Here is a 17703-nt window from a genome sequence, read left to right as displayed (position 1 = left end):
TACATCCGATAGGTGTGTAACCTTCGGGTAAGTCAACCAAGTCCTATACTTGATTTTCAAACATGGAATCCATTTCAGATCTCATGGCTTCTTGCCATTTAGCAGAGTCGGAGCTCGCCATCGTTTGCTTGTAGGTTGCCGGTTCGTCTCCATCCACTACTAGGATGTCCTGATTCTCGGTTAATACGACACCAAGATACCTATCAGGTTGAGACTTTGGCCTCTACGACCTACGTAGGGTAACGGACAGAGCATTTGCATTGTCGGTTTGACTTTGCATAGTTTGACCAACGTTAACAGATGCTGTTTGAGAACTTTGACGGTCAATTTAGTTTTGTTGCTCATCCCCTCGAACTTTATCGAGTTCGATTTTCCTCCCACTTGTCATTTTGGAAAGGTGTTCCTTATCGAAAAAGATACTATCGCGAGCAACAAACACTTTGTTCTCGGATTTGTTATAGAAGTTATACCCCTTGGTTTCTTTTGGGTATCCCACAAAAAAAACCTTGTCAGATTTAGGGTAAAGTTTGTTAGAAATTAATCTTTTGACATATGCTTCACATCCCCAGATCTTGAGAAAAGACAACCTGGGAGGTTTCTTTGTCCATAAAGCGTATGGAGTCTTTTCTACAGCTTTTGATGGAGCATGGTTCTTTGTTAGTGCCACGGTTAGAAGTGTGTGTCCCTAGAAAGAGATTAGTTAGATCACTAAGATCGATTGTTGATCATACCATGTCTAGCAAGGTTCGATTTCTCCTTTCGGATACTCCGTTCCATTGGGAGTTCCTGGAGGTGTCAATTCCGAAAGTATACCATGTTCTTTCAAATGGTCATCGAATTCTTGGCTCAAGTATTCACCCACTTGATCTGATCGAAGGGCTTTGATTTTCTTGCCAAGCTGATTTTCAACTTCACTTGAAATTCTTTGAATTTCTCAAATGATTCAGATTTATGCGACATAAGGTAGACATATCCATATCTACTATAGTCGTCTGTGAAGGTGATAAAATATCGATGGCCGTTCCTTGTAGTTGTGCTCATTGGTCCACATACATCAGTGTGTATTAGGCCCAATAAGTCACCAGCCCTTTCTCCCAACTTGGAGAATGGCTGCTTTATCATCTTTTCTAATAGCCATCCTTCGCAATTTTAAAAAAATTGTAAATCGAATGAGTCAAGAACACCTTCTTGTAGATGTTTCTTGATGTGTTTGATTTTAATGTGGCCATGATGACAATGCCACAAGTATGTCTCATTTGAATCAACGGTCTTAGCCCTTTTTTTGGTATTATTAACATTATAAACTTCTTTTTCTAATGAAACCACATAAAGACCATTTTCAGATGTGCAATACCATATAAAACATTATCGAGAACATTCATTGTCTTTTACTCGAAATTCAAATCCTTTGGCGTCCAACGCCGAAATTGAAATGATGTTTTTGGTAATATTAGGAACATGATAACAGTTTCAAGTTCTAATACAAGCCCAGAGGGAAAAGACAAACTGAGAGTTCCCACGGATACGACTGCAATTCTAGCTCCATTGCCGACCCAGAGTTCGACCTCTCCTTTCTCTAGCTTTCTAGTTCTCCTTAGTCCCTAAGAATTGGAACAAAGGTGTGAGCCACATCAGTTATCTAATACCCATGATGTCGTGCTAGCGAAGTTTAAGTCTATAACAAAAATACATGATTTAGACGCAACGGTGCTGTTCTTCTTATCTTCCTTGAATTTGAGGCAATGTCTCTTCCAATGTCCCTTGTTCTTGTAGTAGAAACATTCGGAATCAGATTTAGAAGAGGCTACCTTCTTCTCCTTATTGTCTTTGGTAGCTTTAGTCTTAGGTGAAAAGGTCTTCTTACCCTTCCCCTTACAACCTTTCTTCTTCTTGCCTGAGTGCTTGAATGGCTTGCCCTTCTTGACCATAAGCATGTCAAGATTTCCCTCATCCTTGAGAGTTTGCTTGACTTGCTTCAACATACCATGTAGCTAGGTGAGGGTTTTCTCCATGCTTTGCATGTTATAGTTTATCTTGAACTGATCATAGCCTTTGTGTAGCGAGTGGAAAATAATGTCAATTTCCATCTCGGTCGAATACCCTGCATAAAGCCTTTCCATGTTCTCAAACAAACCAATCATTTTGAGTTTATGTGGGCTTACTGGCTCTCCTTTCTTGAGCTTGCTCTCAAGGATCTGCCTGTGGGTTTCAAACCTTTCAGTTCCTCTTGGAACATATTCTGAAGCTCAGAAATGATCTCAAAAGCTGTCTCCTTCTCAAAGAAAGTCTTCTGAAGATCGGGAGAAATAGTGGCCAACATGATGCATTTCACATCCCGATTGGAAGTTTACCATCAGTTTAGGGCAGCCTGAGTCACTTCCACATTGGGAGTCTCGGGCATTTCCTCATCAAGGATGTATTCCTTTTGCTCTTGCATGAGAACTACTTGCAAGTTTCTTTGCCAATCAAGAAAATTTAGCCCACTCAGTTTCTCCTTGTCGAGAATTGAGCGTAACGGGAATTTGTTGTTTGAGTTATTTGTAGACATGTTTCTACAATTTATAGAATTTTAAATGAAAAAGTATTCATAATACTTAAATAAGATTAAATTTATGCATATATATCAAACTTATTTAAACGTCTTATTCACACATTAAATTTGTCCCTATTTGGTGAGAATAAGTCGATTCCAAGATCCAAAGAATAAATGAGTAGTTAAATATGCTTTGGCTTGTCTTAACACTTATTACGCTAAGGTAAGAAACTCTTTGCTAATGGCTCCAAGCCACTCTTGGTTAGATAAATTGTCGCATCTAATGCTCTCACAACAATTTATCTCTTTTGCCACGACATGTTAAGACTCCATCACTGATATCGTTGAGTCTAAACAAAACCAACTTATATTATGATGTCTTGCTTTGACAAACCAATTAACATACCTTACGTTCCTAGGAAAGTAGTAATGCCTCGCTTTGGCGTAGCCCATCACTATTCTCAATACTTCGGTAAGTGTTGTATTGGAATGGCAAGTTTTACTCAATATTTTAGGGACCTAGGGTTTCTATGTTTGTTGATTTAAGTGAACTTAATTTATCATCACAACATTCGAAATCCTAAACATGCATCTAACATGTCATTCATATATATAAGCATAAATATTTATCGAAAACATAAGTAAACGATGCATTTGGCAACTAGCATGACCCCTTGAGTCTTCATGTCTTCAAGGGTCTTGATTTTGCAACTTTATGGCTTTGTCTTCCAAGAAACTCTATCATCAAGACGTAACCAAAATAATGCAACTACTAGTATCTACGATTAGGACTACTCTAAATATTAAGGTACAAAAATGCGCAACGGTTCGCATACCGTATTTAGATTTACAAAGATACATGACGGAACGCAGTCCGTATTTTCTATCCTAATCGGGCCCCACAAGTTGCCATTTTATAAAACTGTGAGAGAATATACATTCCATTCATCCATTCACTATATGTGAATGGCCCATGCATTTTACTACGAAAAACAAGTAACAATGCATCAACACGCGTAAACTAGTAACTAACCTAGGTGGTTAATCCGATTAACGCGCCTAATTAAAACCAGTCAAAGTTGTTTACCGTTTATGTGATTAAGCGCAATTAAAATAGCTCAAATAATGAAGCTTCCACTAAATTCCGCATCCAACTTAATTAATCCGATTAATTAAGCCGGTAACCCAATATTTTGCCAAATTAAAAATTTGCAAGTGGCGCTAAAAAACCGAGGCCTAGCCTCTAAAAATTAATTAAATTAAATAAAAAATAATTAAAACGGCAAAACACAAAATTATAAAGTCGACCGCACGCAAGTGACACGCGCACCTAGACTAGCTAGGCGCGCGCCATTGCTAGCCACGGCTGCCTAGCAGATCAGGCAATGCGGCGTAGTGCATGCGCCCGCACCACACCAAGGTAGCACTGCTAGGTGCTCCCGTGGGCAGCCTAGCAGCGTTTGCTGCGGGTTGCAAGGTGCAAGGCAGCACACACTTGGCTGCCTCCCTTCGCACCAAGGCTGCACACAGCCACTCTCTCGTACATACAGCAACCACAACATGCACCAGCTGCCGCGCCATGCTGCTGCCCATGCACGCAGCATGCACACACACTCGAGGTGCCCACCAGCCTCGGCAGCCTCATATGGGCTGCGCGAGCAGTCCGGCTGGCTGAGTGCTTGCTTGGGACTTTAGGCCTTGAGTTGAGTGCTCGTGCCTCGGGAAAAAAATCTCCCGACTTTGTGTGACAATTATTATCAATTCTAAGGAAATTTTTTAAATTACCACAAAAAATGTATCCATTTTCAAAATAACCACCCGTTTAATTTTTTATTTTATTTTACCACCCCTTAAATTAAAAAACTACTTAGATTACAACCCATTTCAAAATTCTGATGGATTTCTTTTATGTGGACCCACCCAATGGCTAGTAACGACTATTTTTAAGCATTACAATCAACCATGTCTTCACTCTACCTCCCCCTTAAACCAGTTTATTGAGTGCAAGACAACCTAAAACCAAAAGAAAACAACTAAAAAAACCTAGAACTTGATATCTGAAATGCCACTACTATTGATTATCTTCTTCCTGTCACCACTAGGAGTAGTTGGGTGGGGCCCACATAAAAGAAATTCACTTTATTTTGAAATGGGTGGTAATTTGAGTAGTATTCGAATTTAAGGGGTGGTAAAATAAAAATAAAAATTTAACGGGTGGTGAATTTGAAAATGGATACATTTTTGGGTGGTAATTTATAAATTAACCCAATTCTAAATTAATTTTAGAATCAATATTTTTAGCAAAATGAAAATTAAAATAAATCTAATTAAATAAAATTCATTCATGTGCATAACCAAAATTAAATCCAGAACTAATCTTTAAATAAAATTTTGGTTTAACTTGGATCAACAAAAGGAGCAACAAAATGAAGGGCTACTCTCACTATTAATTTAACCAACATAAATTAATCATGAGAATTTGACAAAATTAAAAGGGAGTTGGAATAATGAACATAAATTCAATCACAAGTTTGAAACTTTATGATTCCTATCAACATAATGAAATTAAATCAAAAAAGTTCAATAAACAAACATGGAATTTAGTAACACAAAGTTCCAACTAACTAAAATAATTAAAGATTGGATCTTTAGTACTTAAGAGCCTTAAAACACAAACTTTTCACACTTAAAGCAATTTATTTGCAATTATGTGAAAATATGGGCCAACCATTAAGTACCAATTACTACAAAGTAATCATGCTCAAAAGTAGTCTAAAATTGCAGAAGCATAAAGGAAAGAACCAAACACATAATCACAATTAATAAGCCATTAAGATTCAAGGTTTAAAAGATTTAAAATTTTTTGTCAAAATAAAAAATCCCTCTAAACAGGCATTTCGGGGCAGAATTTCGCTTTTTTGCAATCTTAAAAAGGTTAGAATGTTTCCATAACATCGATTCCACCCAAAATTCACTAGTCTTGGGTGAAAATCTAGGTTCGAGTGCCAAAATTCTAAATAAAACGAGATTAAAATTAATAAAATAGAGCTACTAATCTAAATAGTAATAACAACCAGAAATTAAATGCATTTTAAACACCTTGAAAATATTAGTTACAAAAATATATGAACCTGGCTCTGATACCAATATTGGGTTTCGGAAAGCCCGACTTTCCGCGGAATAAAACCCGACCCTAAGACCCGCTAAATATTAATATAACTAAATGACATATATAACAAGATAAAGTGAAAAGACAACACTACCCTTGATGCTTGCTTTGCTCGCTCCAACAAGCTCTTACTTCGAAAGCCAAGTCTCGCAAGCGCGTACACCTCCAACGATAGTCCACCCACAACAACGACCCGAACGGTCTCTAACTCGGAGTTTAGCCGAGTTTGAACTAAAAGTAACTACTCGACTTTTATGTGAAATTAAAGGTTTTCTCACTATTATGGAGATGCCTTATTGAGTTTCAACTCAAGTGGAATTCTCAAATCCTAATGCATGGGTATTTATAGAGAATTCTCACAAAAAATTCTACTCTCCCATCAATGTGGGAGAGTTAGTGAAAATCATTTTCCATTTTATTTTTAATTCAAAAACAAAAGAAAAATAGCAATGTAATAGTTAATCAACAAGTGGCAAGAAGGAGGGAGAGGGTAGGTGAGGACCACAAGGTGAGGGACCAAAGCCTTGCCCCCCAAGTGTTTCGGGGTTTTTTGGAATCCCTTGGGATAATGGTCACGCTCCACGGATAGAATGGCTTGGACACCTGCAAAACACGAATATTCCAATATTCGTCTGACGGTTAAGTTAGTAACCGGAAATCGGAAAGCTAGAGAGACAAAGTAGAGAGAAGTTGGAGCTGATTTTATGCTCTATTGAATGTTATGTCATAAATCCACCCCTCCCATCATAAATGATTGGGGTATTTATAGAGGTGGGAAATTGTGTCCTTTTAGGGTTAGTGACCCATTAGCGGCGCAATTAGGAGAGGGCACGTGTCCCCTTGGGGCGCCTTTTGCGGCTGTCTAAGATCTTGGGCCTCCTGATGTAAGGAGGCCTTCATTCTTCATTCTCTTTTTTCAGGTGCTCTTATGCTTGACACGTGTCATCTTCCTATAGGGAGACGTGCTGCCTCTACATTTAGGCCACGTGTCTCTATGGGAATGCACCACATAATTGGGGTATTTTTTACCATAAACATTTTCCCCTCAGAGGGGGTGACTCGTTCTCATCAGGCCGCCTCCTCTGATTTCACTCATTTAGGCACGTCCAAGTGCTTAGGCGCTTTGAGCATTTAAAGATGTTGCAGAGGTCGGACAGAGTCGTCCGTCCATCTGATTGGGCTAGATGCCTTGTTCTTTTCGCCTGACATCTTTTAAGGGACTTTGCCTGATGGTCTACTGAACGGGGCGGGCCGAATGGCCTTTGACGAGAAACCAACTGTTATAGATTATTTCTAGAAAATGGTTCAACTTCCGAGGCTAGTGTTAATTTTGACGGATAGTTATGATGTCTGTTTGAATTCCGTCTTAAATGACATGACACGCGTTCGAAATTCGTCTTAAATGATAGAACAGTTTTCAACCGTTTGACTTCTAGGTTAAACTTTCAAAGAGTTTAACTGTTGGACTTTTTTAGGCGGGAAAGGTGATTTTACCATCATGCCCTTGTAAATTTTTTCCTATAAATAGCGGAGGTTTGACCTCATTTTGTTACTTTGGTTTATTTTACTTTCTAGAGAGAAGTCAGAGCTTCTAGAGAGATAAAGTTGGGTTTACACAAAGGTTTACACAGTGTATTTGGAGTTTTCCGATCAAAGGGTTAAGTTCTCAGGTCAATCTTCAACAAGAACTTCAAAGTCTTCAAGCTTTCTACACGGACATAGGTAATCGAATACTTTCCTTTCTCTTTCCCTTTTTTCCTTTTATACTTGTTTTATTTCCAAACACACTGGCTCAACACTCTGCCTCGTTCGTTTCTCCACATAAGGCCATCTGTTCGCCTAGGACTGAGGAATCTAAGGTGGACGGGGACAAGTCCTCGTCTTTATGGAGTGGGTCCATTTCTAGTGCATACCAACTTACCCCCACCTATTCTTCTATGTCCCTGCCGTTGAACATGGCGCGTACGAGGCACACGTACGACCCCCATGCTGCAAGAAATCCGGACCGCAGCATAATTAGACCCTTGGCCTCCTATGATCCGAACAATATAGACGTGAAGACCACCAATACAGACACAAACACCAACACCTCTACTACTGCTGGTGGTAGTGCATGCTCGGTGATTGAGGTGACCACTTCTTTTGAGGAGCACCAAAATCAGCGAGGCACCTTCACATTTTGACGAACCCCGACTGCTAATCAGCCAAACACTTTTTCTTCTAGGTTACTGTCAGACCAAACCCTATTCACCCCCAGCACAACATATCAACTCGAACGTAAGATCGTCTGAGAGAGATTCTTCGGGGAGGTCTCGTTCTTCATCTTGATCAAGCGTTGTTTAATCTGTCCAAATCGTCCACAGCCTAATGTGGCGTCCGAATAGTTTCTACCACCACCCCCTCCACAACATTCCGGGTCGGCCAAGTCTTAAACTGGCATTCATATTGCTGTGTCGACTAACTGCCCCCGTAACGTTCTATCTAGAAGTCATAGTTTTAGGGGCGGAGCTAAAGACATGGGCAAGGCCCCCTTAGTGCCTGAAGGTGTGGTGGTGGCCGAGCCAGGGCAGGGCTCGGTTGGAGGAAGCTTGGCCGAGGCGGCTAAGCTGGACGAAGTTCTGTCCGCTTACTTTGGTTTGGTGAGGGCACCTGAACCTCAGCCGGCCGAGCAGGGAGATGAAAACCCTGATGCTCGGGCCGCGGAGGAGGAGATTGACTTTGACAGCCCGTACGGCTGTGAGATTGGGGTAACTACCCTAAGCTTCCTCAACGACAAGTTTGAGTCGTTTGAGAAGTTCCTCATGTTGGGGGAAGGCTTCAAGATCAAGCCGCCACGCACTTCTACTTTAGTAGAGGCTTCGGATGACCCGACTATTACTCTTTATTCTTCCCCTTCATCCTTCGTCTAGGAGCTGCTGGACGAATATCAAATTGCCTTAGTCTAGCTAGCGCCGATTAGCTGGGCAAATATTTTTGGGTACCTGGTGACTTTCCTTAGGATGGGCTTCACCCCTAACTTTCCGGTCTTCTACACCATGCACAACATGGTAAAGCTAAAGGCCGATGCGGACGGGTGGTTCGTTTTGAACACCCGGCTGGAGTACATGGTGGTCCTGCGCAAGCCGTCTAAATGGTGCAACTGGAAACAGAGATTCTACCTCGTCCGGACAAGGGACCGAGCATTAAAATAGAAAATGAACAACTTTAATTGTTCTCCTATTCAACTTGGGCGAGGGGATCAACGTCCGACCCGTCCTCCCATTCATCCGGACCATGCTCATCAGTTTGACTACTTCTCGGTCAAGAGGGAGTTTCGGGGGGGGGGGGGGCGTCGAGTGGCCATCTTTCCCATGTGGATTCCCTGAGTGAACTGGCTAAGGGATCCTATGTTTATGTCCTCATTCAGCTTGCTTTGAAATTACACTCCAGGTGGATTTTCGTGATATGCACACTTGACTATATTTACCTTTGAGAATTTTCTAACTCTGAACTCTTTATTCTTGACAGAACGAGCCATGTCTCAGCTCGACCCAGCACAGAAGGGGGAGATGGACATGAACGAGTTCGATATGGAGCGCTACCGGCTCCTGAGGTAGCAGTACGAGGCAGCAAAGGGGGTATGAACACATTCTTCATCCCTTTGCCTTAATTATTTCTTTTTTTTTTCTTCTGCGTCCGATCTGCCATGCCTTGAACGAGGATCCTTTTATTCAGAATTGGACGATTCAAACACTTTCCTACCTGGCCGAGTGGATTTACTTAGGGGGGTCTTTCCCTTTACTTCTACTCGGTCAGGGAAGAGTTGCGTGATTTCGCCGAGTGAAAACGCTTTGGAGGGTTATTCCTTCTACTTCTACTCGGACAGGGTAGCCTAACTTCATATTTTGGTGTTTTTTTCAGTTAGCTACCCCTAGGCCAGTGAGGAAGCGGTCGGCGTCCGCTTCAAAGGACGAGGTGTCATCTAAATCCCACATGACTTCTGCGTCTAAGACCCCCTCAGGGGCGCAGGTTACAAGGGCAAGGTTGCGGGTTGCGCCAGAGCAACTTAATGGAGAGCAACCCTAGTTGATACCTACTGGGGACTCCAAGCCCTCGGAGCCCCAACCATCCAAGGTGGCTCGAGACACGTCCGTCCGAAAGGACGAAGAAGGAAAGTCGTCCTTGGACCAACGGGTTCTCAAGCTGAAGAAGGGCAGCTGTCCCCACCTAAGGCGGACAAACAGCCTATGCCGACGCCAACTCTTGAGAGGCGTTCGCATGTTCCTCATCCCTCAAAAGGTACTCGTACATCTTCATCTTTTTTCTTCTGAGTTTACTTTTATCAAATCTCTCTTAACTTATGTTTTTACTTTGTAGACATTTCTGAGGAAATGGACGCTCAACTCCCTGGGTCTTCTTTGACTGGGGCCGAGCGTAAAGCTGTCCAGGACGCTATTCAACAGGGTATCTCGGCTGAGACACAGAACAAATACCGGGGAATCAACGATGGGAACCCCGGTCCAATGATCAACAGCTGTGTTGAGGTATCCAAACTCATCTCCTTCCTTAATACTTGGCTATTTTTTTTCACTTATTTTTATTCACTCGTCCGCAGTTTCTTCATAGGCTCTTTGCCTTCCAGGACAAGCGTCAGTAGCAGAGACACGAGATCCAATCGTCCTGGGACGACCTTCGGCGCCTTCAAGACGAGAACACTAGCCTGCTGGCTATTGAACAAGTCCGCCACCAAACTGCCATGAACGTCCTGATTGAGAAAGTGGCCAGGCAAGCTGAAGACATCGTCAAATGGGCGATGTTCTTAAGCAGGAGCGGCTGGCCAATGAGGCTCTCGCCAAAGAGAGAGATGAGGCAGTCACTCAGGCGACCAATTAGAAGGAGGCGACCGAGGTCTAGGAAAAGCTCAAGGCCGAGCTAGAGCCTAACAGGGAGGCCTTGGAAATGGCGCTCTAGGCTGCAGACGAGCAAAACCAGGAGGCCAAGCGTCTCAGGAAAGAAGTGGAGGAGCTGAAACAACAACTCAATGCTCCAAGGCCAATCCCTCCAGCAGACACCGTGCGGATAAAGCAATCGGCCCTTACTCACCTCAAAAACTGGTTTGAGGATGCCTTTTGCATGATAGTGGAAAGGGACTAGCTCGGCTACTATTTAGAGCACTTCACTAGAAGGCTGAACTTCCTCACCATGAGGGACGAGTGTGAGGCCGTTGGGCCGCCTGTCTCTCCCTCTGTCGAGACCCCTTCCCCCGTCAACAGCGACGCTGAAGATGGAAGAGGATGCGGCCGAGGATGAGGAGCCACCTCAGACTGACAATGCGGCCGACGCTATTGGGTCGGCCAATGCTGATGATGGTGGCGAGGAGGCAGCCAAGTGAGGAGCCCTCCTCTTTTGTAGATTTAAGCTTATGTCTTTATTCTTTTTCTGTTTTTGTTGAACAATTTTTTTATTTCCGCTTGTTTTGAGCGGCTTTGTAAAGATATTTTTCCGCCTTCTGAGGAGTTTTAATTTATGTTACATTTGCCGCCTTTTGAGCGGTTTTCATGCATTTTTATACTTAGCAATTAGCTCATTTTATTCACGCGCTTTTTTATTGCTTTTCGTTCGAACACCGGGGTATGCCCCTTTATTCGAAATTTTCCTAGTCCATATTCCGAGTGGTTTGATTAACTTAGCAGATTTTATACCTTGAAGGGTATGACTTCTAGTAATTTAATCAAATCATATATTATTATTTCCCTTAGACTAGGTGAACGCTGAATCAACACTAAGTATACGACCTCTTTGTGGGCTTTGTTTGAGTCGTCCGTTGAAGCTATCGCTCAGACATACCCAAGAAATTTCAAGTATTCTCTCAACTTGTAAATTTCCATTTACTAGGCTCGTTCGCCTAGGGAAGTCTTCGTCCAAAGCAGGTAATATATACCTTTGGCAGATTTAGAACTTCCCGTTTGTCTTTCCTTCGGCCTGGTGGGGTCGAATGATAAGATTGGCCTTTTAGACTACTTGGCCGAGTGGCTGAACAAAGTATGCCCTTGCTACACTTTGTAGTTGGCATCTTTTTGAGACATTCTTAGTACGAATGGTCCATGGCCGAGTAGTTTAGCTAGGAATGCCCTTGCTTAACATTCTACTCGGCCGATATAAAGCTGATGGCCGAGTAGCCTTGCTAGGGAAGCCTTTGCTTAGCGTTTTACTCGCCCACTGTGAAGCTGACGACCGAGTAGCTTTGCTAGGAAGCCCTTACTTAGCATTTTACTCAGCCAATGTATATTTCCCCCTCTTTTGGGTGTATCATCATTCCATTACGGTGGCCGAGCCAGTTTGTTTTGTCATGCTCTTAGTGAGTTCCTACTTGGCCTCTACTCTCTGCCCTATTTTGAGACGACCGAGCTGCTATGTTGAAGCAGCACTGGTATCCCTTTTCAGGCGGCTGCTGTGTCTATTCTTTGGTGGCCGACCAACATTGTTGTGAGCCACCTTGTTGTTATTTTCATTCGGCGTTTAGCTTAACAATACTGACATTCATAACAAAAAACAAAGAATTTAATAACAATGTCTGACTTTTCATTGATAATTGTCAAATTTTTACATTCTTGGTGGCCGTTTGGCTTAACTACGTTGCTCGGCCATTAAGGCTCGGTTACACTACTTGGTCATTTAGACTTGGATGCAACATTTAGCTGATAAGCTTTAAACATGGTATTTTTTCAAGTTATCTGTATTCCATTTACGAGGAATAGGACGACCATCTAAGTCTTCGAGACGGTAAGTTCCATCTCACACTTCTTCCTTGACTCGGTAGGGCCCTTCCTAGTTCGGGGTTAACTTTCCATCTTCATTGGCTCGACCTACCGCTTTTATCTTTCTTAAGACCAAATCCCCCATCTTTAGCGGCCACTTAGACACTCGGCAGTTGTATGCCCTTGTCATCCTTAAACGATAGATTTCGTGTCTAAGCCCCGCGTTGCCCCTGGCTTCAGGAAGAAATTCCAAGGCAGTCTTCATGGCGTCCCAATTGGCCGATTCATCATATAACATTACTCGGAGTGTAGGCTCGTATATCTTAATTGGGAGCACTGCTTCGGCACCATACACTAGAAAGAAGGGGGTTTCTCCTGTGGAACTTTTTGCTGTGGTATGGATGGACCATACCATGTTGACCAACTCGTCTGCACACAGGCCGCCTACTTTCTCAAGCTTACGCTTGAAGCCGTTAGAGATCAGCTTGTTATAGGCCTCAACTTGGCCGTTGGCTTGGGGGAAGCCGATCAAGGTAGAACAGTGAGGATGGTCACTAAGCCAGCCCTTGAGTTGACGCGTTTCAAATCGTGGTCCATTATTGAATACCATAGACTGTGGTACCCCAAAACGAGTAATGACATTTTTCCAGATGAAGGCTGATACGTCCGTCCACTTGATTCCTCAGACGGCCTCAGCTTCAACCCACTTTGTGAAGTAGTCCACAGCTACTAACACATACCGCCTTTGACCGGACGCTGGCGTATACGGCCCCAAGATGTCCATGCCCTATTTTACAAAGGGGAGTGGACTACTTATGGCCGCCAAACTATTTGCTGGGCGGTGAATTAGGGTTGCAAATCTCTGGCACTTATCACATTTCTTTACCATTTGCATGGCGTCCGTATTCATACTCGACCAGTATTACCCCAGCAGGGTAACTTTCTCAGCTAAGGCTCGCCCTCCAATGTGTGACTCGTATTGCCCTTGGTTGAGGTCGTCAAGCACATCATACCCTCTTTCAGGGGTGATACACTTCAGATATGGTTTCACTGAAGCTGTACTGAATAATTCCCCATTCTTCATCTCGAACCAAGCCGCCCTCTTCTTCATCAACCAACTCTCTTTCGAATCGAGTGGAAGTATCCCATCCTTTAGGTAAGAGATGACTCCGTCCATCCATGTGGACCTTCTATCAATAATTTGTACTGGCTCGGCATCAATACTCCTCTTTTCCTTTACTTCCCAAAACACCGACCTCTGAATATCCCAAGATGCCAAGGATGCTAACTTGGAAAACGCGTCCGCTTGATGATTTTCTGAACAGGGAACTTGTTGGAAAAAGAAATACTCTAGGCCCTCAGCCTCATCTTTTACCATCTGCAGATATTTCATCATAACCGGCTCCCTGGCTTCATAATCACCATTTACTTGGCTGACTATCAGTTGAGAGTCCGAATTTACATCAATTTTTATTCCCCATGCCGCCTTACACATTCTAAGGCCGGCAAGTAGAGCTTCATACTCGGCCTCATTGTTGGAGGCTTAAAATTGAAATCTCATTGCGTACTCAAACATGTCCCCTTCGGGAGACTGACAAATGATACCAGCGCCGCACCCGGTCGTCGTTGCACTACCATCAACATAAACCTTAGATGAGCGTCATTTATGGCGCTCAATAGTGTAGCTTTTAATTTATTTTCTTATATTTTCTTGCTTTATTTTCACATAATCTTTCTAGTTTTCCTTTATTTTCCGTCTTTATAACTGATTTTGGTTTTTCGTTCACTTTTATGAGTTTTTCATGATTTTTGTTCTTATTTAGCTATTTTAGTTTAGTTTTTATTCATTTTGCTTTCTCTCTTACTTTTACTTGAATTTTTGTTAGTGAAGTTTCAAAGTTTTATTTGCTGCGCTCTCACGGTTGCGCCCTCATTGATTTTAGGTCATGAAAGCGCAAATATTTGAAGATCAAGGGTTGCCCTCCTCGCGGGCATCATCACGATAGCACCGACGATAGGGATGCACGAGAGCACTAAGAGCAAAACTTCGCACAAGGATCTACGAGCAAGCAAGAGGAGCCGTGCACGCCGCAACATCGCAACAGGGGTGTGCGCGCGCAGGCCCCTTCTTGCGTGCGCACGCACGGGCCTGTGGTGCGTGCGCACGACCTTGCTCCGAGCCTTTACGCTCGTTTTACTATATATACCCCTTGACTTTTCTTTTTTTAGGGGGATGACGATTTCACTTGTACTTGAGACTTATTTCCAGATTTAGTAGAGAGAGAAAGTAGAGAGAGAAACTTTAGATTACTTGTTTTGTACTTCAAATTACATCTTTGAGCTTGGATTTCATCTTCAATCAATGAAAATTTGTGAGAATTTCTTTCTTTGAATTCACTTTTGCTTAGTTTTTCCTTTAATTCTTAAATGTTTGATTTGATTGTTGATCTTTGGTTTGAGAATTTGTTGAATTTGATTTTCTCTTTGCTTAAGCTTGAAATGATGATGCTTGTGATTCAATTTGCTTTGTTTTTCAAACATTATGATTTGTGAGTAGATTAGTAGCTAGGGAGAAGGGGAAGCATGCTTGATTTATGATTTTTGCTAGTTGATGATTCTTGGTTGATTGAATTGTTGCAATTAAATTGGTTGACATAGTTGTGCATGTGATTAATTAGACTAGGAGGGATTAACCTATAATATTAATCTAGATTGCATAGCAAATTTCAATGACATGAACCCTTGATTTGAGAATTGCTTTAATTGATTGAATTTGATTGTGATTTTCCTTGTTAGCCATTCTTAGTGAACCCTAGCTTGCCTTATAGGAAATAGCTTTTGGATTCTATTAGTTGGAACTATTATTTGTCCTTTGCAATGTTTGAATCAATCGAGTCATCCATCGATTAGGATAATCATTGAGCTTGCATGTGGAACCTATATCCTTAGTGTCTAACATATTGATTTTCTTGACTTGATTAGTTGATTGAAACCTTAGTTACAACTTAATTCACCTCTTATTCTTCGAAGTAGTTTGACCATAGGCTATAACATTCTCCCTCTCATTCCTCGTGGTTCGACTAGGACTTGTCCTATATTAGGCATAAGTTTGACTTTCTTAATTGTTTGATTGGTGGTGCTTTAGATTTCAACGACCTAGATTACCCCACGTCAAAATGGCGCTGTTGCCAGGGAATGATATTCGTTCTTTGTTATAGTTGTTGAGTCTACTTCATTTTTAATTGGAAAGTAAAAAAAGATTTTTCTCTTTTTGGCTACATTTGTAGCCATGCTACTAATTGCTTCTTTTGAGATCGTATGCGTAGAGCTCCTGGTCGTTCACTAGTGCCACTTGATCCAGAAATTGAGAGGACAATTGCAAGGATAAGAGTTGCTTATGCCTAATATAGGACAAGTCCGAGTGAAGAGGAATGACGTAGGGAAAAGTAGGTCGTTATCTAATCTTCCTTAGTGCCAAACAAATTTATAATCACTTAACAAACCTAAATACGAATATAAGGGTAAGTCAAGGGTCGAACCACTAGGAACGATTATGTTCAAGTATTTCCAATATATGCCTAAGCTAGGTCGAAGTCAAAGGTAAAGAGGTAACACTATACAACTGCTAAATAAGTAAACAAACAAATGAAACACTAGGGAATGGGGATCACCAAGTAATCATGACAATTGCAACAAGTAGGGAAGAACATGCCAATTAATGGTTGTGAAGACTAATGATAAGAGCTATCAATTGGAATCAAAGAGCTATCTCCTATAAGTCAAGCTAGGGTTCACTATGAATGACTAACAAGGAAAATCACAATCCAAACCAATCGATAATTGCAATTCCTAAATCAATTGGTCGTCTCATTAGCAATAACAACGCAATCTAGCATAATTCTCAAGGCCTAATCGAATTACACACATGCAAATCTTCATTAATCACTTTAATCTCAACAATCAATCAACACAATTCCCAAATTAATCACAATTAATCAATCATACAAGTTACGTGTTTTGTTACGTGGAGATGATGGTTGATTGGTGTTGTTGTTAGTGAATTAGGGAAGTTGCTTGTTGAGTTGTGAGGTTGGTGTGGCTCGTCTGCGCTCTCGACTGTCGGGCTCATGTGATGCCCACGAGCAAGGCAGCCCCAAATTCTCATGTTTTGCGTGTTCATCACCAAAGTTAATGAGAGCGCAATCACGAGAGTGTGGCAACTTGAACTTGCAAATGGACTTGAAATACACATCTCGACCCTGAGCAATCACCTACAAAAGACGCCAATTAAGAGGAGAAAACAAAATAAAATAAAACTAAACTAAAACCACGGATTAAGATCTAAAAATTATATGAAAATAATGAAAGAAAATATAGAAAATGAACCTAAATCTTATTCTTTTGAGAGCCATAAATGCCGCTCATCAAGGAACCACAACAAGAAGAACTAGTAAGGATGGGAGAAAATCTAAGGGTGGCGTTGAAGGAATTGAGGATTTCGGGTGCATATAGGTTTGAAAGTGGGATTGCTCCACCTACAACACTGCAAAATGACTTCGAAATAAGGCCGACAATGATCACTTTGATAGTGAGGCGACAATTTAGTTGGGCTAAACATGAAAGCCCGCTAAACCATCTTAAAGTGTTCGAAAAGTATTGCAAAACTATCAAAGTGAATGGAATTTCCCAAGAATTCATCTGCCTCATGCTTTTTCCCTTTTCTCTCATAGGGCGTACCTTGGAATGGCTAGACAAGGAGGTCAAACCCAATTCTCTAAGGACATGGGACGAAGTGAAAGCGGCAGAGGCTAGAGCTTTGATTCAAGGTTTCAAGCAAAAGTCTAGTGAAAGCCTCTATGAAGCATGGGAGAGGTACAAGGAGTATCAAAGAGAATATCCTCACCACGGAATTCCTACTTACCAAATTATTCAAATCTTCTATGGTGGCCTAAGTGCTCAAGGAAAGTCGTGTCTTGATGGAGGAGCCAGAGGTCCCATTATGAATAAAACGGAGGAGGAAGTGGTAGACATATTTGAAGACGTAGTGAGGTATTATAGAGATTGGCAAGATGGTGAAAGGGAGTCAAGTTGCAAGAGTAGTTCTTCGGTGTACTCGGTTGATCATCTTAATGCCATAAACAACTTGTCCTCACAAATGACAAAGTTGGGGAAGGAAATGTCCGCTATCAAGGCAAAGTTGGAAAGTGCTACCTTTCAAGTTTTAAATATTCCCTCCCAATCTAAAGGAAGAGGTATGTCTTCTA

General features: G+C 41.8%; 1 non-coding gene across 1 annotated transcript; it reads right to left on the bottom strand.

Moving 5' to 3' along the window:
- Positions 1 to 17244: 17244 nt before the first annotated feature.
- Positions 17245 to 17350, bottom strand: LOC145593410 (small nucleolar RNA R71). The gene has a single exon (XR_014102739.1). It is a non-coding gene; the product is annotated as a small nucleolar RNA R71 (small nucleolar RNA).
- Positions 17351 to 17703: the final 353 nt, after the last annotated feature.

This window comes from Chenopodium album, chromosome 18 (assembly GCF_948465745.1).
Source record: "Chenopodium album chromosome 18, dcCheAlbu1.1, whole genome shotgun sequence".
Taxonomy (NCBI): domain Eukaryota; kingdom Viridiplantae; phylum Streptophyta; class Magnoliopsida; order Caryophyllales; family Amaranthaceae; genus Chenopodium; species Chenopodium album.
This window is presented reverse-complemented; position numbering and strand designations above follow the sequence as displayed.